The 27131-nt window shown below is 38.6% G+C and overlaps 2 protein-coding genes across 13 annotated transcripts in view; one reads left to right on the top strand and one right to left on the bottom strand.

Moving 5' to 3' along the window:
* PTPRF (protein tyrosine phosphatase receptor type F) overlaps positions 1–27131 on the top strand; it is a 482994-nt gene that overhangs the window by 69785 nt on the left and 386078 nt on the right. For all 12 annotated transcript variants that reach the window (XM_082228806.1, XM_082228805.1, XM_082228804.1 and 9 more), the window contains exon 2: positions 2638–2724. The gene's annotated coding sequence lies outside the window, so the exon portion shown is untranslated. The remainder of the gene's footprint in view (positions 1–2637; positions 2725–27131) is intronic.
* MED8 (mediator complex subunit 8) overlaps positions 1–27131 on the bottom strand; it is a gene marked incomplete at its 5' end in the record, with an annotated part of 411542 nt that overhangs the window by 346168 nt on the left and 38243 nt on the right. The gene's annotated exons all lie outside the window — the stretch shown is intronic.

The following is a 27131-nucleotide window of genomic DNA, read 5'->3' as shown; positions in this document are numbered from 1 at the left end:
AACACCATTCTCCTCCATTTCCTATGGTCAGCACTATTATTTATTTATTTATTTATTTAGCTATTTATTAAAAGATGCCCTTTCCTAGTTTATGACCAAGTGCTAATCTAAGTCTTCAGGGATATGACTCCATGCATATTATTTGATCTGTTCATTTTTGTTGGGCATAATAGGCAAAACAGAACCAATCAGTGTGGGCCTACTGAGTTGAATAGTAAGCCTTTCCTCTTCTTTTTATTTGAGTTTAACAGGTAGATTATGCTAAATAATGTTCTGTTAAACTGATGTTGAAATTTGCACTACTTAGATAAAATTATAGTTTCGTTAGTAAAGGGTATATTTAATATTTTGGGTTCTCTGTAGACATTCAGGATGCTTACACAATACAAATCTGTTGCTTGAGATGCGTACATGCTCCTTTTTTAAAAAAAAAAGATACAAAAATTCAAAATATATCCTCCCCACCCGCCCAGATCTTAATAAAGTTATTTTAAAGTCTGTGTGCCAGACTAAATGTTATGCTGCCTAGGCTGACATTCCCATTTCTTTGTGAGGAAACAAAGGTGTAGGAATTTTACAAGTGCTTTTGCTTATTCTTGCTTTTAAACTATCAAATGTTGGAATCTTTCTCAGTAAATGAGATCACCCACTGAGTTGAGAAAGTGAGGAGCACTTTTCACGCTTTACAATCGTGTCCTGAATTTCTGCTTAATTTGACTGTTGTATGATTATTGTTTGTAAAAATTGGCTTCTGTGCATTTTAACAGCTTTCGGAATGTTCTTGTTTTGGGAAACCTGGAGAGGCTTAAAGTATGCCTTGGCATGTCAGTGTTTCTGCCTAAGGGCAACATTGCCCTCCAATAGATAACATTGTATTCAGCTCATAAACTAGCATTTTACCATTAGCTACCAGGTGATTCTCAAATGTCAGTTAAAAGTGCATGATCATTCCCAGATTTTAGTGGGAGGCTGCAGCTACCATCCTGTTGCAGAAGGAAAGAAATGTTGACCTTTCTTAACTTTTACCTTCATGCCATCAAATGTTTGTGCTTTAATTAGTGGGGCCCCTGAAAATACAAGACCTTTGGACTTGCAGTATATCTAGCAGAAATGAATGAGAACAAAAGCTACTGAAAATGCTGCTAGGAATTCTTGATGTTAATTTTGAGTCTGATTTTCCCCATTGACAATAAATGTAAGAAATTGAGAGTTTGATCTGAGCTCCTGTTGTTACAGATTTAGGGTCACAAATCCAGGTAATAATTGACCTTGAAAGAATTAATGTGCCACTCGTGAAGGTACGGTTTAAACCATGCAAAGGCTTAGCAAGAAAGCTTTTTATAATTTGGGGCTGTAAATTGAACAAATGGAGAATGTCAGGAAATACTTGGTTTTGAGGTTGTGTTTTCAGGACTGAGACGTTAGTACGCACCATCGTATTCCTGATTAAATCTGTGTAATAAATTAAATGGGTGTGTTACTGTTCTGCAAATCATGTCTATTTTGAATATAGGTAGAAGACAAGGTTGCATTACCTGTGAGGTACAATATATTGATTTCCGCGCAACATTGAACTATATTTTACTTTATTGTGAAGGAGCAACATGCTGGTACACATTGCCAGAAAAGTCCTGAGTTGCTCCTACCTCTCTTATTTGTTTGAGGGAAACAAATAATGAGCCCTGGTTTGCACATAACATGAAGCCAGCCTCAGGTTTGTTCCCTTTGTGATGTGGCAGTAGCAGGGGGGAGGAGTGGTTCAGGAACTTCTGAGCAGTGTGCACCAGCACATCACTTCTTCACACTGAACCATAATTTATAATAAAACAGCCTTTGCCAACTTCCAAATCTATGATTCTGTGAACCTCGTTCCCTCCAGATGTTTTGGACTACTATTGTGCTGGCTGCTGATGATTTGAATTGTAGTTCAAATCTTCTGATGGGCAGCAGGTTTCCTCCACGTTGTCCTCATTTTTGCACAAGATGAAGACCTTTTTGTTACCAAGGAATGTAATCAAGCTCCTTAGAATCATAGAATCATAGAGTTGGAATGGACCACAAGGGCCATCGAGTCCTTGCTGACACTGCTATTTTGTTAATGTTGTTGTCTCTTATTGTTGTGCCGTATTGTTACCTGCCCTGCCCTGCCACTGAGAGGAAGAATGGGATATAAGTATGAATAAATAATAAAACAGAACTGCAGGTCTTTCAGGTTTGGGAAGTTTGAGGTTGTATCTATTGTAACACTTAAGTCATCCTTCTGTGTCCTAGGCAAACCCATGGACTCCAGGAAAAAGAAATCATTGCCCCGAAGCTGCTTTCAATTCCAGTAGTGTTTGCTCAAATGAGCCCTGTTGGCACAAATTAGTTAGGCTAGTTTCCAAGTTGTGCTTCTCTAATTCTCTCCCCACCTATAATCCTAGCATTTTGGAGGCATCTCAGAAAGAATGTGGCATCTTTTAGCCATAAAGAACACTCTTATTACAGTTTGTTTGGCAGACATGCACCAGTTATGCATAGGGGACTGAAGCAGACATTCTTAGTATCATCCTGTGGACTTGAAAGCATATATTGTGATTTTAGGGAAGCTTTTCAGTGTTTACTGAGATTATGATTATCCATTTTTGTGTTCTCTAGGGTACCACCTGAATGGGTCTGATCAGTGTGAAAAGGACCTACAACTTCAGCTTGCAAAGGAGCTGTGAGGAGGTTTGCTGCAGTCAGGTGGGTATAAGTGTGCATCATATGGTGTACAACTGCATTTTTTTTTGTTAATTGCAAACCTATCATTTCAGTTGACTTCTCAAAAATGGCAAATAAAGGGTTTGTGCAACCTTTCAAATGAGGCATCTTGAAAAAGAGCAAGCAAAGAAAGTTGCAGTTGATGAAAAAATTATCTGGCAAATTGTGAATGTGTAAAAATGGATTTGGAAGGGAAGGATTGTTCTTGCATTTTGTTTGTAATCTAATTTGTATCCTATTGAAAATGTTCGTAAAATGTTCCAAGGAGATAGAGTTGATCTTGTCCGCTTCTGTCAAGTTTAAACAAACCAAACCAAACCAAACCAACATTCACAATTGAAATATGTAGATTGCCCAATCTAACATTAATTAAATTAGTATTTTTAGTACTAACATTAATGGACTCCCCCAATAATTGCATTTAACATTTACTTATATCCAGATCAGTCCCTGGCCCCCTCAGGTAGAATGCATCTCTACTTTAACTGTCAAAATACAAGAGAATAATGTTTTGCATTTTATTGTTACTAGTTTTTTCTGCATATCTAGAGCAGTCTTTCTCAACCTTGGCCCCGGATGTTGTAGGACTACAACTCATATCATACCTAGCTAGCAGACCAGTGGTCAGGATGATGGGAGTGGTAGCCTAACAACAGCTGGGGAACCAAAGCTGAGAAAGGCTGACTTAGAGGATCCTCATAAAATGTATTGTTCTACATCTAAAGTGTCACTTCTGTGAATGAAAAAGGGGTGGAGAGCCAATGGATGTTCTCAGTTAAGGACGGAAAGGAATAGATTTTCGCCACCTATTATTCTATTCCAGAGGATTTCCCAAACACCCCAAGAAAGTCTTCAAGATACTGCAGTAGGAAAGCAGTGTTGTCAGAAATTCGCTCCTCCTATTTCCAGTAAAAGCATCCAGTTGTGGAGATAAAAGGGGGAAGAAGAACACAATGTACACAGCTTTGAATTCCTGGGAGAAAAGTCACAAGACAAATCTAGAACAACAAGCAACAAATGCATGCAGTTTCACAACTCTCAGCAAAATGTATACACACAGAACATTTTGCTAATCTTGATAAACAAAAAATATCCTTGTGTTAGGGTACAGTCTACAGGAATTTAAACTTGATGCAGCTACAAGGTGCTTAGTTTTTTATGGTTGTATCTGCTGATTCATTTTGTATGTTACGGTTTTGTTTTATGGTTAGTGTTTATCAATAAATAACAGGGTAGTGAGGACAAGCGGACCAGTAGTGGTTTTGTGGGGGAGGATATGGAAAATCAGGGCAGGGGGACTGCCATGTTGCCATTTTTTCCTTAGTAGAAAGGCAACCCAATTTATTTTACCTCTGAGTAAAGCATACCAAAGTCAGCCAACTGCTTTATTCTATAAAGGCAGCTCCCTTAGGGAGTGAATGAAATAATGTGTATGTGAGAAAAATGTTTAAATAAACATGTCCCAGTATCCTTCTCCATCCAGCTTCCCCAACCTTTTCTGTTGCTCTGCAAGGGCCCCCTCCTGAGTCCCAGCTGGGGTTGTCAACATTCCTTCCTCGGCTTAGCAACAGTGATAAAGCACCCTTATCAATTGTGCTGCCTGCAAGTGCCAAAACCTTACCAGTTGTCTCCATCAGGGTGGATTTGATTTCAATCACAATTTCAGTCACGATTTAAACCACGTTTTAAACCACTAGTCTGTTAGGCTTGATTTAAATCACTAGTCAGTTAGACTTGCTTTAAATCATTTATTTTTTTACAGAAAGTCTCATTCTTGCTGGTATAATCTTAATATGTACAACCAGAGGAAGGCTTCATTTTTGGAATAATACATTTTCAGAGTAGTTTTTATGGTTATATAAAAAATTACTGATTTGTTTATACTATTAGAAAGACATAGACAGATAATTACGAAATTATTGTGAGGTTTAATAAGTTAACTGTTTATATTTGGACAACTTTTCTGCTGTACTTTATTGGAAGGAGAAAAATAATCATTTCCCTAACAGCCACTTAAACTATTTATTTAACCAAAACAATAACATTATAGCATATGTATCCATGTTTGATAACTGATGTGGTTAAACATTTTAAACAAAAAAACTTAGACTGAGTTTTAGCGCACATGGAAAAACTTAAAACAAATCCTTATTTCCTGATGAATAGCCTTTGGACTATAATGTAACTTAAATAGAAGACTATTTTTAGAAAGATTTTTCATCCAGAAGCATTTTATTTTAAAAATCCAATTTAAATTTTAAAAAAATCTGATTTAAATAAAAAAACTGATTTTTATTTTATTTTTTAAAAATTAATTGATTTTTATCCACCCTGGTCTCCATATTTTATTTCATACCTTTCTTTAGAAATGACCAATTGACTTACCTTTTTTTAAAAAAGTGAAAGCTAATAGGCTGGAACTGCTGCTAGCATGGGGCCCAGTACATGAGTAGCCCCTGAACATCCCTCTTGATTGCCCTGCTCCTTCTCTTCCTAGATTTAAAAATATGTTGTGGTGTTGGTACCAGTTTTCCCAGCCTGTTGCAAACTGTGATTGCTTGCACCTGAGACTTGCTCACTTAGTGAGTTGCTGGGGGGGACGGGGACCAAAGACTTGTGGGCTACTGTTACTGAGCTCATTTAGAAGAAAGAGAGATTGGGGTGGAGGGGGGGTGGGCAGCAGAAATAACAAAGAGAGTCTGAAGGAAGGAAAAGGTGAGAATGGATGGGACACTCAGAGATTTGAGTGAAAAATGTGGGATTGCAGCATTTGGGGAGATCTTTGGCTGTTCAAGGAGAGAAGAGAGATCATACTATGGCACATGCAGAGAAAATGTAAACATTGAGTTAAAATTATAGTAAAAATGCTGTTGATGTAGTGATGCAATATGGACATCAAAGTGGCCCAGTGTGAGCTGAGTTGTGTGTCTCTGATGGATGATTGTCCTGCTGCTTCAGAGTATAAGAGGGAGATGTTAGGGAAATAATTCCAAACTGATACAGGGAGAATGCTTTGGAGGGCTATCTTCCTATAGCTGGATATTGACCTCATTAAGCAAAATGTAAGAAGTTTCTTTCCAAGTATATCTTGAAAATATTCCAGAAATGCTGTATTTGGACTGGTATTCTGTAGCTGGGCCAATTGGAAATGTGGTTTTATTTCATTAAGTTGCTGAGGATAGTTTGTAGCATCTTTAAATAGAAAAAGATAAGAAATAAAAGTTAAATTAAAATAATCAAGTAAAACAAACCATTTAGCAAATAGCAGCATTAAAATCCCAATAGTCTCTTATTAGCATTATTTATTAATCTGCTAAATGTGCATATTAAATAACAATTTAAAACTAGTATCTACCCTGAACTGTTGAGGTGAACTGGGCTGTGCTGCTTTTTTTTTAATCTCCTATTACCCATTTGGACAGATTTAATGCTATCTGTGAGAATTATGTTGTGTCATCGCTACTCCTGGAAATTTATCTCTTAAGCATTATTTCCTTAGGTAGCTTTTAATTTGCAAGTTAGTAGGGAGAGTTATTCATTTAAATCCCTTTATTTCTTTACCTAGCTTCATTCTAGTTTGTAATCCCTTCTCACCTTGGAGTTTGTAATGATGTCTGTGGAGGACTTGCAAAGGAAGTTTTGCCATAGTTTTGGTTTACTATTTCTACTGATTTCAGCAGCATTCTCAAGGTGATAACACACTGGTAATTTTTATGCTTGACAAATAAATCCAGCCCAGGTTTGGGAAGTCCTTGTTCCACGAAACCATGATGTAAAGAGTTTGTGATCATTGTGGATAACCACTTTACTGAGTACAATGTTGTGATGTAGTGTGCTGTGGTAGGAGCACGAGGTGGATAGGTAGGTACTTTTCTAGGGTTCTGGAAGTGAAGATGTCAAAAACTGCACTGAAAATCTGGAAATGCAGATTCTGAGGGGGAATAAATAATTATGTCACCAAGAAACATTGGACTGATTAAACAAAAAGACATAATAGAGGAATGTAAGAAAAGCCCTCCTGGATCGGCCAATAGGCTCATCTAATCCAGTATTATTTTTCTTATAGAGGCCAAGCAGATGCCTATGATGAACCCATAAATTGCTGCAAATGTTTGCAATATTAAATGTATGTAATCTTAACTATTTATAGATGTATTCTAAGTCAAGAATTCTGCGTTGAATAGTGAAATCAAGGGGGAAAGGTGGTAGAAAACTTTCCCCATGCAATTATAAAATTCCCAATGTGTTTTTAGTAGTAGGGTTCTTCATACAGGGACAATTTGGTGAACTCACACATAGTAGTAGGGTTCTTCATACAGGGACAATTTGGTGAACTCACACATAAACTGCTTGTGAACAACTGGAAGATGTACAGTCATACCTCGGGTTGCGAACATGATCCATGCGGGAGGCACGTTCATAACCCGCAGTGCCGTGTCTGCACACACACGTGACGCGATCCGATGCTTATTCGCAAAGCGTGATTTGGTGTTTCTGCGCATGCGTGAGCGCTGAAACCCGGAAGTAACCCGCTCCAGTACTTCCGGGTTCGGCGTGGTCCGTAACGCGAAAATGTGCAACCCACAGTGTTTGCAACCCGAGGTATGACTGTAGGCTTTTGGTTGCAGTCATGATTCATTTAGATATTTTACCCCTTGGATTTAACTTGTTGCTTCTGCATTTTAGCCTTTTCTATCACTGCTCATAAATTAGAAGCAGACAACAGAATTTGCTATAGATAATAAGATTACAAAGGCAAATATTTCAGCTCACAGTTTGGCATTCCAGTAGATGAATGTTGCAGGTTGAAATACGTTGTGGCATATTTCTTCTAAGATCGAAGGCAGATCTCTTGTCTGTCTCCTAGTCCAGGTGCTCTGCATGCTAAAAAAACTGATAAAAATGCCGTCTTTGTTGCAGCATGGAATGGGCTTAACAGAGACTAACTCTTAATCTTCCTCAAATGTTTAATGTTTACATTGTGGAATTGGAGTTAGGTGCCATAGAAGTGGTTGGGAATAAAAGTGTGTGTCTTTTGAAGTACTAATTTCTCATGAATTGAACACATAGGTGATGTAGCACGGCATGATTGTACTTGAATCAGGCCATAGTGCTGTATTTTCATTACGTCTTTCATCTCACAGTAGATACGAGCAAGCTTTGTTGAACAACACAAACCATTTATTTATTTATCAATTGCCTGTCAAGACAAAAAGCCCTAAGTGTCTTAAAATATAAAAACCTTAACTTTGAAACTTTAAAACGATTTCATAACAGATTTAATAAAACCATATTTTTAAAAAACACAGAATGGAATGGAATGAATTACCTTTAAAATAATTCAAAAGCTATGTGGAACAACAGTGAAAAGTTTTAATGACCTGCTTAAAAACAAACAAAGATGAAGCTAGTCTAGATTTATGGTCAGGGTCTCACTACAGAAAAGGCCCTGCTCCATCATATCTGCTCCCTGCTTTGCCTTTTGCTGTTTGTAGCAAGCAATGTTAACAAGTCTAGCTGTGACTCTTGCCGGTCTTGGCTTATCCGCTGCAATCTCTTGGGTTCACTATCATTTTGTTGCATAGCCAACATACAGAATAAGCTGTTATAAAATACTATTGCCACCTCTTGGCCAATGGAGACAGCCATCCACCCCCACCCCGCGGGAAGAATGACAATGTATTATGACAAATGCATTGCTCTCATTGGGCACTCTTTCTAAAATTTCAGAGGGAATGCTGGCAAGCTGCTGAGGTGAGCTAAGCTGCCACTTCAAGCAGTGGCAAGGTAGTGGTTTTCCAAGATTTCAGACAATGCTTTCCCCCAGCTTTACCTGAAGATACCAAGGGTTGAACATGGCACCTTTCACATCCAAAGCATGTGCCTTGCTTCTGAGCTCTAGCCCTTCCCTGAAACAGTTTCCCTTTGCCTTTAGGAACATAAGCCACTCTCAGGCCACTGTTCCATCAGCTTCAGCATCTCCCTGGCAGCAGCTGTTTAGGATTTAAAGATGAGTATTTTCCAGCCCTACAGGGAATGGGATGTCAGGAATTGGACCTCAGAGGTTTTTGTGTAAAGCATGTGGTCTGCCACTGAGTCACACCACTTCTTATTACTCCCCCCAGCCCCTCCTAAGCTGTGTTCTACTGAGTCAGGCCACTTACCCATCTAGATCTCTAACAACAGCTCTCATGGGCTTGGAATGAGATTCTTCATATAGCAATTACTGGAGATCCTTTAACTGGAGATGATAGAAACAGAGCCTTTAGAAATTATGACCTTTATGTTTGCATAGCATTTACTCTGCTAATGAGCTAAGAGATCTGTGACCCATCCCCTCTGCAAGCCAGAGTCCTGTTTATATTTTTCAGTATAGTCAGTCCATTGATAATAAATGAACATACTGCTCAGAAATACTAAGAGGTATATTTTATAAAGCTGCCTATTTAGCCAGGAGCACTTTATTTAAATCAGAAATAATATTTAAGCCAGAAATTATAAAAGAGCATTGATTCCCGTTTTTCTCTACCCTTTCAGTTTAATGTGGTAAATAGCATAATAAATTACAATTGGGGTGTCTATGAATGTGTAAATATAATAGCTGCAGGTATAACCCTTCTCAGGCAGCCTTTCTTTCTTTCTTTCTTTCTTTCTTTCTTTCTTTCTTTCTTTTTGTAGTTAAGCTGTTGGAAATCGTAGTAAACACCTTAGATACAGTAGAATCCTCTTAAACATAAGTTCCACGTAGCAGATCACAGAACATAATGAAAACATAAACAGTTACACAAATAAACCTGTCAGAGGGTAGAGCATTGCTACCATAAACAGCTGTAAACTGTGCACATTGGATGAGAATGCTGCTTTGCGGGTCAGCTTTGCATTGCATAGTGAAATAGCCTTCTTGGAAATAGCCTTTTGGTGTAAGCCTGAGGGTAGGTCAGACACACATTTTTTAATGGGTGTATTGTAAAAATCTCCTGAAGCAGTAGACCTTTATTCAGTAGGACAGTGAACATGAGCCTGGTGTTTGGTTTGACACCATGTTGCTGTGGAAGCTTCGACTGTCCTACTGAATAAAGGTCTACTGCTTTGCCTTCATTCAGCAGGGAAAGCTACTAAGGTTAGGTTTTTGTTACTCTGGTTGTTTTTTCTACACATATTTTAAGTCAGAGTTTGTTCAGCACACTGGTATTGACATTTGGCCCCCTTCACCCTGACCAAACCAAGCCTGCTTCACCTATGACATTTGCCTGTGTAATATGTTAAATTAAAGCATCTAATTCATTTTATAGAGCATCGAAAATACACTGCAATATTCTGAGCTGCCTGCATAATTCAAGGAAGGTAATTTCACCCCAGTGAGGTCACTATGGTGTGAAACTTCAAATAATTTGGATGCCTTCTGAATACATGTAGTTCAGATTTTGCATAATGCTGAGTTTTCAGGTCGCTTGCTTTGTGACCCAGCGTTCTCTTTCACTGGCAGATTTGTGGTGGTTGGTAGTGCAAATCTGCTATGCTGGGCATGTTATGTTCTGCTTTCAGCTTTTCCTTGCAGAGGATCGTCACTGCAGAGCAACAGAGACTTCAGTCAGCTTTATTACATCATTACTGACAAGGCTATTTCATTTGTGCTTGTAAACTCCGACAAAGAACCTCAGTGGTCAGATAATCTAAAATGTTTAAGAGATACCAAGTTTGAAGAGACCAGAGTGGGAAAGCCATATAGTATTTTGTCGCAAAAGAGGGATTTGGTTGGGGCAGCTGTGAAGTTGCTGCCTCACCACTGGTACTGCTGACTTCTTTCCCCTCAGTTGTCTTTGTGTAAAATGCCTCAGAAAATCATTCAGAAAATAAAGTTGGCAAAATATGTGAATGTCTCTTTCCCTGTAAAATAGCCGTTTCCTTGTAATTTTGGCCAGTGCAGCTTGACAAGGGTTGGTGCCACTGAATCCAGCCAGCAGCAGTCGTGAATGTGAATGTGTGAGAGAGGTGTTTTTGTAGTCATCTCTCATTCCTCAGTGTTCCATCAAACTATGTGCACCAAGTGATCACCCAGACATCATTATGGTGTATCCACCTCAGTCACTGTGACTTTTGGTTAATATTACAAGAACACTTACTACTTTGTGCCAATGTTGCTGATTAGGTATCATGGAACTGCATACCTGCATGGTTTGTATTAGCCCGTTTTATACAGGTTTTTGACAGAATGCTTCAGGGTGTTATAAGCTGCCAGCACCCCTCTGTCCATTTAATGAATTTATTTGCCACATTTTTAGCCAGAAAGGGCCCCCCGAACAAAAAAATTCAAGCTAGTTCTTACCTTAAAATCTGTGAAAAGACAGGACACAAAGGAGAAAAGGGATGGGGAGGGAGGATGAGAAATGCTAGGCACCAGTTCCTAAATGTACAAAGTCCATAGACTGACGAGCTGTGATGGAAAAAGAGAAGAACCCAAAAGGAGTTGGTCTTACAGTAAAGTCAGTGGAGCTTTCATTTTCATTTTCTGTCTTCTGAAGCCTGATGTAATGTCTGGAGCTAGGTGACTGTTGACGAAAAGGCAAATGTGACTGGTCCATCAGCAGAGCTGGTAGAATGGCCCTGCTTCCCTCCTCTCCCCCTGCTGCAGCCTTTGTGGACTGCTTGTTTTTCCCCTCCCAAGAAGAGAGTGCCCTCTCAAAGGCTGAAGAGGGATATGTTCTTGGGTAAATTGTTTGACAGTATGTATTCTAGGCAGAGGGTATAACAAGCATAACATACCAGGATCACTATTGACCCATGGCTAACTCCCAGACACATCAAAGGCAGCTCCACTCCACCCCCCCCCTTTGAATTATACCCTCTGGGCAGGACAATCCACAGAAGTTTCTGTAAAGCTACAAACAAGGGCAGGAGCAACTGCCAGCTGAAATTAGGGTATGTTGACAAATCACTTACACATTCTTTGTTTTGTTTTACAATAATATGCCAATCCTAGGAAAAACGGATTTCTAAATAATTGCCTACTTTCCCTTCAGTCTGCATATCACTTTACTGGAAGTGTTTGTTGAATGGAAATTAAAGTATTTTTGCCAAAATATTAGCTCTTGCCGTAGCTTAATAGCTAGTTCTCCAGGTCCCCTTTGTAAACATCTGTTATGAAAATGTGTATGAATAGTACAGTAATAAGGCACTCCATACTAAAAAATCATGAAAGATTTATGTTATGTGATCTGCTTATATTTACGTGAACTCTGCCTCAGATTGTGGAACCATGAACTTAGAAAGAAGTTCCCTGGGAATGTCCCAGTGTTCCATGAAGCAAATAGATGCACTGAATTGGTAGATGCCTCAAATAAAAACTACCTCTTTACAATTCATGAATCTTCCCTTTTTGGTCTAATAATTTATGGAGGTTGCTCTTCCGTTCAACAGAGTGACTCTTCTCTGAAGTCTCAAGCAGCGGAATGATGTTTTAGTGTATGTATTTGAATTATCAAAATCAATTTCAGGAATCATTACTAATTTTATTTCCAAAGTTAATAAAAGTTATTGTTACCAGTTAGAAAGGAAGATTTGCTTTTCTGTAGTGTATATTAGCTGTAGCATTGATTTTGTCTTGAAAGTGCCCGAGAAAAGAATTTAGAGCAAATAAAACAGATGTGAGGGTACATGTTTCGCTTATATTCATAAAGATTATACTTTAGGGATTGATATGAAATAGAAAACCTTCTGCAGTTTCTGTGAAATGTAGTAATTTATGTGTTAAAACACCCCCAGTTTGACTATAAAGGCCTTATCTCACCTGTGTAAAGAATTTATGCGTAAATGCATATTTTATGTTTTGCTGCTTTCCATCTTCTGGTTCCTTTATACTTTTCATACATGGCACTTGTGTTTGTCTTTTGGAGACCACAAAAATGTGCACTGCATTTGATGTCATTACGTTGACTACTCTGTTAGTTTATTTTGGGTACAAACAAGAACTGAAAAGGATGATTAGAGCTGAGTGTATGAAGATGATAAAAGCAAAAGTTGAGAGCTAGGAATTGTGTGTAGGCTCTTAGAAATTCTTTAACTTGCAATTAGTTGGAACACTTCATGACTTGCACAGGTTTTGAGCTCTTGTTTTTACCTTTACCACACTCACTCTTGCAGGCTCCATTTATGGTAAAGATGTTTGCATTGCCAACCTCTGTTTAAAAATGCTTCGGGGTACAGTACGATGAGCATTTGAAATGGGAAATCAAATTTTCAGCTTTGAAAGTTGAGAAGCATGAAAACTTTTAGGGGGAAAAAACTGAAATAATGATTCCGGGGTGAAAAATGACAGTAACTGATAGCATATGCTGAAGCAGGATTTCAGCAGCTTCCTATGCTGAAGAAGCTGTACTGCCTGCCAATAAACTACTGAGCCATGTGGAAAGTCTTATTAAGCCAGTCCTGAGTTGTTGAGGGCTTTGTATGTTCTCTAAAAGACCTCCTGACTCTGTATAGACTTGCTTTTCTGAGTTAAGGGACCCTTTGGAGTGTACAGTGGTACCTTGGTTTACGAACTTAATCCGTTCCGGAAGTCCATTCTTAAACTGAAACCGTTCTTAAACCGAGGCACACTTTCCCTAACAAGGCTTCCTGCCGCCTGTGCCCTTCCACCATTTGGATTCCGTTCTTAGACTGAGGTAAAGTTCTCAAACCGGGACACTATTTCCGGTTTTGTGGAGTTTGTAAACCGAATTGTTCTTAAACAGGACTGTTCTTAAACCAAGGTACCACTGTAGTGCAATATGTTGCAGGGGCGGGGGCTTGCAGATGGAGTAGGAGATAGTGGAGCTCCCTGCTCCTGATACAAATGGAGGAGCAATTTAGGATCCATAACACTGGCCTGGTTTGTAGTCAGCAGACTATCCATGGTTTTTCTGACAAAATCAACAATACAAAGGCATTTTTTTTTATTACAAATGATGTCTTGTTTTAAATATGGTTTGGTATTATATCTGAACCCAACATTCCTGCTTAACCATGGTTTCCTTGATTATTCCACCCAGATGCTCACCAAGCTGTACCAACAGAGCTTCTGTTGGTGATCTGAAAGCACATGTGTGCCTTTCTTAGTGAAGGCATGGCAAAAGGGTCATAATTCAATAGTAGAGCATCTGCTTTTGTTGGAGAAATTTGTAAACGATTCATCCTACCCGAGGTTTCCCAAGGGAATATTAATAAACACAGGCTTTAAGAGAAGAATTAGGCCTTTAATAATACAAATGTACACAGAGTCAGCCTCCTTAAAAAAATCAGAGGGAGGCTGCACTTTAATGCTTTCAGGCATCATCTTTTATACACATCCAACTACATAGGTGATTACCACCTGACCAATCAGACAGTTACAGTAATCACAAGTACACAATTACAACACTGTCATCATAGTAAACTATTCAGAGATCAGTGTCTGTTTACATTGTCTTCGAATTGCTCTGTGTATTAGTGGTCTGCAGTGTCTGCTTTCAGTTCTCTATGTTCATATTTTTGTTCTCTTCTTAACCTAAGAGTTAGTGTAATTATGATGCTTGGCCAATCTCCTAGTGTATTGTTCTCCATCATCATAACTTATCTTCTTATGTTCAATTCCTTTCAGTTTTTCTAGGAACTGCAAGAGAACAGAGGCTTGCACATACTTAACAGCCTGTTTGTTCTATTAGAAAAGGCTTAGTCAAGCTCATACACAGATTTTCAGCTCTAACTGCAAAAAAATTGATTCAGAGATGAAATAAAATGAGGAAATTCTCCTACACTTTGCTTCAAGCTCTGGCATCTCCATGTAGGCCTGGGAAAGGTTTCTGTTCGAAGCCCTGGAGAACTGCTGCTATGCCAGACAATATTGACATAGATGGACCCAGCAGGCTGGCAATGTAGAAGGCAGCTTTCTAGGTTCATTCATTTGTGAGATGACTCATGGTTTCTTGCACACACTGAGGTTAAAGAAGTGCTTTTTTCCTCTCTAGAAAAAGGGTGCTGGTACTCACCATGCAAGGAAAGGCTCTTGGACCCTGCCAGAGCATCACACCTCCCTCCCTAAGCTGGGCAGAAGCCTCCCAGGCTCTGATTTGGGGGGGGGGGGGAAGGTGCTGGTGCTTTATACCAGTGTGTACTGCCGTTAAAAGCACTGGTTTTAAAGCAAACCATGGCTTAGTGTTATGTGTAAATGCAGCCACTGAGTTCAAGTTGAATTACTGTAATGCTTGTTTTATTGCTTTAAAAATTGTCACTTTTGCCCACTGAAGTGGGAATTGTATTGTTTTGAGTGTAAGCCACCTTGAAGTCTTTTGAGGAAAGGCATGATAAAATTGTTTTAGTTAAAATAAATCAGCAAGCAGAGCAGGGGTTAAAAGTAATGCCTCCTCTCTAGCTGTAGTGGCACAAGTCACTTGTGTGCACAGATGGAGTGGTTGGAAGCAAGATCTTTATATATCTGAAAGAAGCCAGGTTTCAAATTTGAGTCTGCCACTGCCCATGTTGACAGTGTGTAGCATCAAGAACATAGAAAAGCAGCTGCTTTCTCCTTTTGTGGAGAGAATAGAAATCCACACAAGAAAAAGAAGCTATAAAAACTGATGCTGATAACAGAAACATTATTTTTCGTTGATTTGGCACTGTGTCATTGGAAAAATAAACTAAGATGGCTATAAATGCAAATGCAATATATCTTACTATTCTGAATAATTTTTTCCTGAACAAGTCCTGACAGATGCCTTGTTAGTAACCCTATTTTTGAAATATCCTTATTACTAGTAAATTTATGTGCAGGAAAAAAAAGAACAATAATTTACTCCTTTTGTAAATCAATGAGTGTTCCAGATGTGCTGGACCTTTATAGCATATATTTACTATGAAGCTGAACAATTCTGCTCATAATAGGTCCTATGTTCACTGAGAGTAACCTGTTAAAATCAATCGCTTTCCTTTCTAATTAGAGAAATGTATCTTCCAATAATTCAAACCAAAGCAAAAAGAAGAAGATTCTGAAAAGATATATAATGGTCAGAATCCATATATTCGTAACTGTAGTAAAGACTTCCATCGTAACCTGATGAATGTCAGTAATACATTGACAAACGTACAATAATTTGACAAATGTGAATCAGGTGGTCTGCAGGGTAGCTGCCACGCTACTCTGCGGACCACCTGATTCACCTGGCAGCAAATTTTATTTTTCTATCTTTTGGCTGTGGGGCTGTCCCTAGACATTTTGTTTTGGCGCCCACAACCCAGGTCCCAGGAGCCACATGGCTCCTAGCACTCCTATACCAGTTTCTAACACTGATCCTGGATCCTTTGTTGTGATTTCCATCAGCTCCTGCTAATAGCCTACCTGTACTCCTATCTGGACAGGAATAATAGCCTAACTACTGTTGTCCATGTTCTGGTAATCTCTAGGTTATATTGCTGAAACATATGTGGGGCTGTCTCTGAAGAGACTGGAAACTACAGCAGGTGCAGAATTTGGGAGTCAGGTTGCTCACCAGGCCAAGACAGTTTAAGCATATAGCACCTATTCTGGAATGAATGCACTGGCTTCCAATTAGTTTCTGGACCCAATTTAGTGCTGGTTTTGATCTGTAATGCCTAAAATGGCTCAAGATCACAGTACCTAAGACTGTATCTTCCGGTATGAACCAACTTGGACCCTGCAATCATAATCTAAGGCCCTTCTTCATGAGCCCCTCCACAAGAGGTCCAGCCGGTGGTAACACAAAAGCAGGGCTTTTCTGCAGTGGCTCCACATTTGTAGAATGCTCTTCCCAGGGTGGCTCGCCTGGCACCTTCATTACATATTTTTAGGCTGCAGACAAAAACATTTCTCTATAACCAGGCCTTTAACTGATTAAACAAGCTATGGCGTTTCATGTTTTCTGGAGGTGGGGTTATTAGTTTGGTTGGTTGTTTTGTTATGGATTTTGTGTTCTCATTTTGTATTTTTTATGTTGTGAACCATCCTGTGATCTTCAGATGAAAGGTGGTATATAAATTTAATAAATAGTTTGCACACAATATTAAAACCATGTTTTTAATAAGCCATGGTTTCATGTTATGTTTAAACCCAGCCCAGTGCTTTACCTATGACTTGCTATTGAAATTAAGCCATGCTTTGCTGTTGGTTTACTGACTTTAACTATCATTCATTGTTGCTTGTAAGCTAGTTATTCAACTTTAGCTTAAACACGATTTGTTTTCCCAAAATGGCCCTCAAAACTAGAGATGCTAACCCAGAGCAGCTGAAAAATGAAACCACTGTCCATTTTCTGCAGCTTTCGCTGGCTGTTAGATATAATGATGTCACTGCTAAGTCTACCTAGTAACAGGATCTCTTTCAAACCTAACTCCTCTACCTGCAGCCTTTGCTTCACAGCCACAGCACATAATGACATCTTAAAAGAGACTTTTTCTCTGTCTGCTCACTTTACAGAAGTTTCTCTAACCTCACCTGCCTTTACTGCACAGCTGGGTGTGGAGTGGAGATGAAAATTTAAATGGAAAGTTAAAGAGGCTGTTGTTCATTATGACTGGTTTTCATCAGTTCTCTTTAAAGTGTTTAAAAGCCTGTTACTAGCATTTTGCATGTCATGTCTGTGCATGTGAGAGTGGGCCTTGAAAAAAAAAAGTTTTTTAAAGCAAGATAAATGCCTTAGCTGAGATATCCACCTTGTTATGCTATTTAAGATGTGCCAAGCCCCCAATAAATTTATCTGAAGTCCCCCGCCCAGCAGCCGTTTTACTGTTCTCCTTTTCAAAACAGAATTTTTATTATCCTCTTTCCTTTACTCCTCCTCACTGCAGTTCAATTCTATACTTGTCTACTCAGAAGTAACTTCATTAAGTGTAATGGGGCTTACAGCTGAGCTGCATTCTAAGCACATCAGAAAGCCCAAAGGCTGGGTTAATTTTTTTTTTTAAGGCAAGTGGGACATCTCAGACCAACTTGGAATCAACAGCATTCTGAGGATGGACAGGAAAGGAAATGAGATTGCTGAAGTGAGGTGATGTTAGTAGCACACTTCACCCTTTGGGACATTCCTAGAACCTACACAGCAGTCTCACTTTTCTTCGCTTTTCCTCAGGAGGCGTGTGTCATATTCTGAAGTATAGACTCTTGCTTGGAAAGAACATGGGTTCCCCCCTCCAACTTTCTTTTTTTGCAGGGTGTTTGAAACAAAAGTGGACAAAGAACTCGGGGTGGTGTGTGTGTGTGTTTCCACATCCTTGTTCTCTTGCAGCCCACCATTAGGGAGAGGTATAGTAAAGTGGCGAAGCAACTACTAATAGTAGTAAGGCCTGGCCCACTGATAAGGCAAGGGGACTGTCTCAGGCGGCAGGCTCTTGGCAGTTTGGATGGGTTAGGGTTGCCATATTTCAAACAGTAAAAATCCAGACAGAAAGGTTGTTGAGCTTTTTAAGGCAAAATTGCAAAAACAGCACTGCTGACATGGGCTGCCATACGTCTGGATTTCCTGCACGTTTCACCGATTTCTGCCCAGACACTGCTAGAGACAGCAGTATTCCGAATATGTCTGGGAAATTCCGGACGTATGGCAACCCTAGGAGGGGTGTGGAAATGACAAAAATGGTGTAAAAATAGCATCTAGCAATCCCACAAGGATGCCTGTGGAGAGATGGAGTTTGAGCAAGGAGGTTTAGAGGGAGCGATTGTGGTAGAGTTTGGTGGATTTCCCCCCCCAAGGGTTTCCAGAGGTTTAGATAGTGTTTGCAGGCTTTTTAAATGGTGTTCCCAGTATACTTGATTTCACTTAAACGTGCAGTTCCTCCGAACATAACTTCCGTGTAAATGTGGAGTCACCTGTAATCTTTTGCAGGAAACCTCCCAGTCTGTTGCAAAAAGCTTTGAAAGGGCCTCTCCAGTTCCCAGCTAGGCAAATGTAGCAGTGATACATGGCTTGGGGGGGGGGCACCATTTTGTGGTTCACCTCAGGCAGTAAAATGTCTTGTGCTGGTCCTGGCAGGAGTATGAAGAAGGTGGGAATTAGGCAGGATGAAAACTAGTCAAACGCTTGCAGCACTGGCAAACAATTGTTTGATGACTTCTGGTTTAAGCATCCCCCCCCCTAAGGAACTGTGGTTAATCTTTGGCTTAGCATGATGTTTAAAACAAAGCCGTATAGGATGTTCAGATAATGGTAGGAAGATCTCTGAACTCTTCTTCTCCCCCTTTGTCAAACATAAATAATAGATGGGTAGATGTCAAGAAAATCTCTTGTCACATGGAAGTCGCTGGATTTAGCCATATGATATGAATGGGACACTGTCCACTTAATGTAGCTGTTAAAAAAGATTGTCTCTAAAAGCACATGCCAAAATAAATTTATTCAAGATGCCACAGGATGCTGTCTCTTGTTTGGTAAAGGCAGATTAAGATGACTGGTCTTTTGAAAAGTCTGGGAAGAGTGACCATTACCTAGTTTTTGCATAGGTCTGCTTCTTTTCTTAGGTAATGCCTTGTCTGGTATATATCTGCAGGAAAAGAAGCTAATAGGGAAATGCTACAGCAGGCTTACTCAACCTCAACCCTCCAGATGTTTTGAGACTACAATTCCCATCATCCCTGACCACTGGTCCTGCTAGCTAGGGATCATGGGAGTTGTAAGCCAATAACATCTGGAGAGCCAAGGTTGAGGAAGCCTGTGCAACAGCAAACAAAATGTGTGCACAATACTTTAGCCACACTGCCTTGCTGATTCAGTATTCCATTACTGTGACCATTGTGTTAGTGTCTAAAATACTCTCAGAATTAACAGTTGCTTGTGATTCGGTTTTTGCATAATATGGTTTTGTACTTCTTGTACAGAAAGTTTTTGTATCATTCTTAAGGCTCATTATTACTCTAGTGAACAAGAAAAGTGGGTGGCTTTATATAAAGCAGTTGTAAGCATTCCATTGCAGCATTGTAAGCTGCCTAAAGTTCCATACACTATATAGCAAAACAGTCAGTGGCTTTAGTTGCATAAGAAAGTAAAAAAAAAAAAAATTGGTACCTTCACTTCCTCTACTTTGAAAGGACCTTCTTCTGTTCTTCAGGGTTCCAAGCGGTAAAAGCTTTTCACCATAAATTTATTCTACTTAGATTTCACTCAGACTTGCAGGAGCTGGATTCTAAGTAAAAAAATATTGAATTTCTTCCTTTTAGTGTTAGCCTCCAAATAATCCCTAATAACAGCAAATTGGGTGAAGCAGCAAGTGCCATGAAAAGTGTAGTAGGTAGCACAGAGTAATTTCTATTTGGCTGAAATACATAAGTCAATACTGTAGGAAGTAAAATATCCAGTTATTATAAATCTTTATTGAATTTTCACTGAATGGAAAAGTATAATTACTCATCCTAAACCTTATATATTGGCACGACAAATTCTCAGAACAAAAGCCTATTTAAGGATGTTTGCGAGAAAGCAGGGGGGTGTCACTGTTAACTTGAATTAAAGCAGCCACTGAACTTTTCCGCTTGCTCTCTTACTAAGGAAGAAGGTATCTGACATCTCTAGCAATCACTTCCTTGAGATAGCTCAATTTAAATTTTTTTTTTCATGAAACAAAATGAAAAGAACTCTCCTTTAGAGAAGAACAATTACTATTTTTAAGAAAACAATAAAATATTACATACAGTAATATGTTTCGGTTTAGCTAAATAAATATGTGTTGGTGTAGATAACATTTGTTGGGTTAGGGGTCAGATAAACTCATTAGTTTTTGAGTGAGGAGAGGCCTGCAAGTTGGCATGGCACTGTGGTATGCTAGGAAACATCTCAAACTTGCCCTGATAATAACTAACGTTGGTTCAGGTGAATTTGGACAGTTTGTGATGCATGCTGATATATAAGTTCTAGGATACAGCTCTTCAACTACTGTGTCGCCTGCGTGGTAAGCAGTGTAGTAACTGGGAAACTGTAGCACATCTTTAAATCAATCTGCATCTAGAGTAGTTACTGGCAAAGGATAAAAGCCTGCTCAAATAACTACAGCCACAGAGTTTAATGCTAATGTTTTCGCAGGGCACATAGAAGTCATTACATATATTTCATCAGAAGACATAAATCATTAGGGTTTGAGAGCACAGCTGGAGATGGATTGTCAGAAACTCCAATTAAATGTCTGCTCTGAATGGGGGTAATGATGTAATGCATAATCCACAAGTTATGAGAATATTTGTGGCCAAGAAGCAAGACATAGCTAATTTTCAACAATTAGGAAATGACTTTCTGCTTAGGACTAAGATACAGTGTCATAAATAACTGCAAAGGGTTTCTCCAGCTGCACAGGATTAATTCTACACTGTGCAAAGTCGATTGCAGGTATTAGGGACAGGTTAATGAGAATGCTCTGCTGAAAATTCTCCCCTTGATCTCGGCATTAGGTTTAGCGTTTTTAATTAGTTCAGATCACAGTTTGATTTGCAGGTAGGTAAAAGAGATAATTTGTGTTGATCTGGAGGTTTGAACAATATTCTGCTGTTAAATGTTTAAAGGGCCAGTAATAGCTTGTGATCTCTCATCTAAAACTGAGGCCCAGTTTCATATCGAGGGATGAACTTGTGTCTGCTTGTATCAGGGTGTATGTGTGTATCTTTTTAACTCTCTTTTGTGAATGAATCCATCTCAGTGGAGACTAGACTGAGTCTTGGTTACTGATTATTAGAGGTTTGAGTTTTATTTTCTGAATGTCTGTCCTTGTGCAGAGATTTGACCTTGGAATATTTCAGGACAAATATATTACCAAAGGTTAGGTGTATTCATCTGAGTTATCTTTGAATGCAAACACTTGCAAATATATATATTTAATGTGAGCCTAATCAAGATGTTTGAAGACTTTGCCCATCTTTCCCCCCACTAATCAAGATGCAATGTATAATTTAAAGCACACTGAAAGATAACAGACACTGAAATTTCTCTCTGTGTCTTTGATTTGAAAACAGTTTTCTACATTCAGATGCTTTTAGATATGAAGCCTTCTTTTGAAATTGTGCATATTATATTCCACTCATAGCAAGAAGACTACTTTACGAGTCAGTCAACATTATTGATCTATAGTAACATCAAAAGAGTATATCAAACTAAATTTTACCAGGTGACTTACCACCTGGTAAAAATTTATAACTGCTTTGGCAACTTTTGTTTAAAAGCGGAAAATAAATAAATAAATAAATAAATATTATGGTCATCCAGAGAGGGAAATATATTTGACATTGTTTTCTTAAGTTACTTTATTGTTTTCACAAAGAAGTGCAGAAAAGAACATAGTGATTGTTCTTCGATTCTGCCTAGATTATCTGGAAAAATTTCCTAGAATCGTAACTGTGACATGTGGATAGAAAAAAGATAATTTTGCAAACAGCTTGGGTCTAAGCTTAGTTATGAGTGATTTATTATTATTTAGCAAAGGGGTCTTCCCTATGGACAAGCCATAGGACAAAGGTGTTGTCTATTTGAGATGTTGTGAGATGGAATTTGGCAACAGAGCTCAAACAGCTCCAGGAAGAAAAGAGTAATAATAATTTCCTTTGGGTGGTCTGGCTTCCAGGGAAGTATACCAGTCATTTATTGAATATTATTTGTACATCCGTTGGAATTGTTGTACTGGGCCAGATTCAACTAAGTTGTTGCACTAGTGGAAGCCAGTTCATTGAGTCCTGTCAGTGCAGCAAGACTTCCTCCTCACCTCCCATGCCATCCCCAAATCTGCTTGGGAGGGGCAGGAGAACCCCCAGAAGACTGTGCAGGAGGAGGAGAGTAGAGATTGTTCCATCTGGCAAAGCAGAAATGCTTGTGTTTAGCAAACAATTGCCTTAGTGCAACCCTGAATTCCACCTATTCTTTTTAGACCTTGCCTTATTTTTTAAAAAATATTTAATCTCACCTTTGACTAGGTATATTTCTAGTATATTTCTGAATACCAAGCATATTCACCCTGTTTGTGTGCTTCCTGGAACCATGTGGATTGCCACTGTTGGGAAAGAGGATACAGTGGTACCTCGGGTTACATACGCTTCAGGTTACATACGCTTCAGGTTACAGACTCCGCTAACCCAGAAATAGTGCTTCAGGTTAAGAACTTTGCTTCAGGATGAGAACAGAAATCGTGCTCCAGCAGCATGGCGGCAGCAGGCGGTCCCATTAGCTAAAGTGGTCTTCAGGTTAAGAACAGTTTCAGGTTAGGAATGGACCTCCAGAACGAATTAAGTACTTAACTAGAGGTACCACTGTACTAGAGTAGAAGCACCTTTTGTCGGATCTCAAGTTCTTACTTAAGATTCAATGAAATTAATTTGTGTTGTGCATAGATGAAGCAGGCTTACTGTGGCAGGAGGACTTCCCCACAGAACAGAGTTACAGATGGGGTTAATGTACTGTGGTGACCTTTCCCCCCTGTGTCCCTTCGCTGTGTCTCATTTGAAACTCTTCATATATAAACTGTTCAACAGTTATTACTTGATATGATATGGAAATAAGAAATATATTACACAAAAAATGCCTTTCCAACCATTTATTATTACATTGCACATTCCTGCAAGAGAGTCCCATTTTTCTACTAAATTAATTGTTAAGGTAGATTCAATTCTTTGATGGATTATGTCAGTTAATTAGCCCATTTCTGCAGTGTCTAAAGACTTTCAGCCATTTGTTAATCGGAGCAGGGATTTTCCCGTAACAAGCCCAAATAATCTTAGAGACCCATGAAAATATTTGTGAAGCGATCCAGAGTACAGACTTTTGAACTCTCCCCCACAACTCTCGCTCTGTGGAGAAAATTGGGAAATGGGGGAGGAGGGTAACAGAAATGTAAAATACAACTTTGAAATATAATTTATAGATTCCATAGTTCCCTTGGAGCAGGATAATATTACAAGTTTACAAAAGGAGGAGTTGTGATCATCCTGAATGCATTTATGCTGTAATATATGACTTGCAATCTTTCTTGGACCTCTGTTAGTAGTTAAAAGCATAAACAAAAAAACTGGTGGTTTCTGTTAGGATATTCTTCAAGCTTCACTTCTCCCTTCTATGTGAAATAATCAGAGTCTGTTGGCAGTGTGGATACATGTTAAGGCTTTTTTATGGTCTGGCAATTTTTGAGACCTTAAGTTGATTTGAGCTTGTATAGTTTTGGCCTTGCCCACTGTGTAAACCTAATGACAATTATGCTTGCAAATTATGAATTCAGTCTACAGACCAATAAAAAAACCCCACCGTTGTTATCCGATACATGTTACAAAATGGATGTGTTGAGTGCCAAATTGCTGAGTTCTCAGTTTTAAATATGTCAGGTCAGAGAAGTAAACATATTTTGTGTGAGAGGTCACTAAAAGACATGACTGACAAAGCAAACAGCTTGCAGTCTTTATTTTCTTCTATCTAGCACCAATTTTGCACATACAACCCAACGATTTATAGAGGAAACCAAAGACCGAAGAAACTATCAACAAATTAAAACTTAAATTAGCATTACAACTAAATCACAAGTAACACTTGCAGTTTAACTCCTGCTTCTTTGCTGCTAATTCTACAGCTACTTGTTTACATAATTTCTTACAAATACATTCAGTGGCAGACAACCAATGAGGCAAAGTGCTAGGATTAATTGAATGAAAATGAAATTTGAACAAGTATTGCTTTCAATACTGTAGCTTAATAATGTAGCTTTATACTAATTCTGCACTCACCCCAATCATATAAAGACTCAGTTTTTAAGTAATTGCAACTCACTTGATTCTTGTGTTGTTTGAAAGCTTAGAGCTTACTAATTCCCATAAAAATAAATCCAGCATCAAAACTGTTACCTATGTTTAATAATGAACACTTCTTCCATAACCTTTCCCAGATGTAGCCTTTTAAGGTTCCATGGGCTGTTCCATATATTTTATGCAGTTTCACCCCTTCACCTCTTTTTCCACTGGTAATTCAGTTTTTGAATATTCCTTCTCCTTGTATGTGTGCTCTGGTGGTATATACTGTTGAGCTTCATTGACACATGACCTTTCCAGAATCATCATCATCATCATCTTCTCCTCCTTCTCCTCCTCCTCCTCCTTCTGTATACTGCCCTTCATCTGAAGACCCCAGGGTTCACAACAGAAAAATACAAAATGAGAATACAAAATATATACTAAAACAAAAACAAAACCAATAGCCCACCCCACAAACACATTAATAAAACCCCATAGAAGGTTAACCAACCAAACGCCTGGTTGAAGAGAAACATTTTTGCCTGGCACCTAAAGATATGTAATGAAGGCAGCAGGTAAGACTCCCTTGGGAGAGCATTCCATAGATGGAGAGCCACGGCAGAAAAGGTCTGTTCTCATGTTGCCACCCTCCAGGCTTCTGTGACATTTATGTTTGCTGACCCAAGATTCTTGTTGGTTTCTTGATCAGCTGATTGTTGCTAGGGCTGTTGCATTGATGAAAGATATCTGAGTTCTCCTTCTCAATAATACTTTCTTGCCAGTAGGAGTGGGTGTATATGAACATAATTCATGTTTGTATTTTCAAATTAAGCCAAAATGTAATGAGTGGAAGCCCTTGAAGGATCTCAGTAAACTTTCAGGAGTGGCTAATCTTATGAGAAAAACAAGTGCAAAACATTTTACAGTGGCATGGGAGAAACATGAAGCTAACAATACCTGTAATTTCCCACCCCTAGACTAAAAACATTCTGAAAATGTAAAGGATTAAAGTAGGTGCACCTACTTTAAAGCAAGCATATTTAATTGCCCTCTTAAATTGATTCCAACATTACATTTACTGTAAGCTGTTGCTTAAGAAGGTGCAGAATCACTTTACAGATCTGGGAAAGGTGTGATTCTCTCTTTGATAGTCTACAGTAGAAAAGAGATATGGGGCAGTTTTTTATGCCCGTACTCTACCCCACCCCACTCATGGCAAGCATTCTGCTGTTTGTCACTTCTCATTAAGGATTTGGTAACATGCATAAATATTTGCTGCAAACACAGAGATACAATTTTGATAAAAAGAATGTAAATTCAAAAAGTAACTCTTTTTCTTGATGTACATTTTAAAAATCCATTTCGAAGTTCTAAAGAGTTATTGCACTTTGCTGAAGGGCAGTGGGGTGGGTTAGGACATGTTCCATTTGATGTGCAGTATGAGAGATTTGTTTTCTAGTTTCCGAGCTGCATAGCTAGATGAAGCAAAGCGCCTTAATCTTATTAAAAAGAATTGTGACTGCTTTAAACTACTGGCATCTAAAATGTGTAATTTCCATGCATCCATAGCTTATGTGCCATTCAGAGTCTAAAACAAGACAGTCCACTATCCCCTTGTAATTTAGTGCCTCTGGCAACAGCTGTTGGGAAAATGGATCACAAAAAGGCATGACTATGGGGAATGGATTATAGAAAGCATTTTATTGTGGTGGCAATCTGTAATTTCTTCAAATACTACCATGAATCTAAAGGATGGAAGGCATTCTCTGTGCTTAACCATAAAATTAGCTGCTGAGTGGAATGTCTATTGATTTTGAAAAATTCTATTTATTCATTTATTTTTAAAATTTATAGCTCACCTTTTCAGTATAACAATTCACACGGCAGAGAACAAAAGTGAAACCAAGATACAATTAAAAGCATAATAAATCAATCTCTTTTACTGGCATACAAAGGATACAAAAGTATATAAGTCAAAGCATAAAATTGGTGTATGTTCATAAAAGGAGATTATTTAAGATAAAACAAATACAGACATATTAAGGTTAAAAAAGTGCCTCTTAAGTCTTATAGTGATATAAGTTTCATGGCATCTCTCAGAAATGTTGCTACATTCTCCATAATTTCATGCCTACAGCTGTTCAGTAGAAAGGAAACCCTGGAGAAGTCAGGACAATTTAACCTTTCTTTCAGCATGGAGTTTAAATATTTATCATGGGTTTTTGCATAAAATGAGTAGTAAAATAAAACACGTGCAATGGTTTTAACCTGTTTTATACCACAAGGATAGCTCCTTTCTGAATATGGATTTTTTGAGAATTTTCCTTGCAAAATTAAATCTTGCCAAGAAGAAAGCTCTACGTTGGTGGGGATCATAGATGATGTAAATATATGGTGGCCCGGCCAAATGAAGATAGAATCCCTAACCCTAATGGAGAGTAAGAGTTATTAGCTGCACTACTGAGTTTTTGGAATTCAGTCTCTAGAAATCTGTGCTTGATTGTTTGAAATGCTTCTAACGGTGGGAGTATAAGCAGTGAATCAAATGATAGACCAATAGTTTTAACTTTATTCTTGATACAAGCTAACCATTTAGAGTGATGGGATTCCAAACTTCATATAAAAAATTAAAGAAGAGGGGTCACACTTGAAATGGAGGCATAGCCAGATTTTTATTGCAATGAGC

Source organism: Podarcis vaucheri (assembly GCF_965113315.1).
Source record: "Podarcis vaucheri genome assembly, chromosome: 6".
NCBI lineage: Eukaryota > Metazoa > Chordata > Lepidosauria > Squamata > Lacertidae > Podarcis > Podarcis vaucheri.
This window is presented reverse-complemented; position numbering and strand designations above follow the sequence as displayed.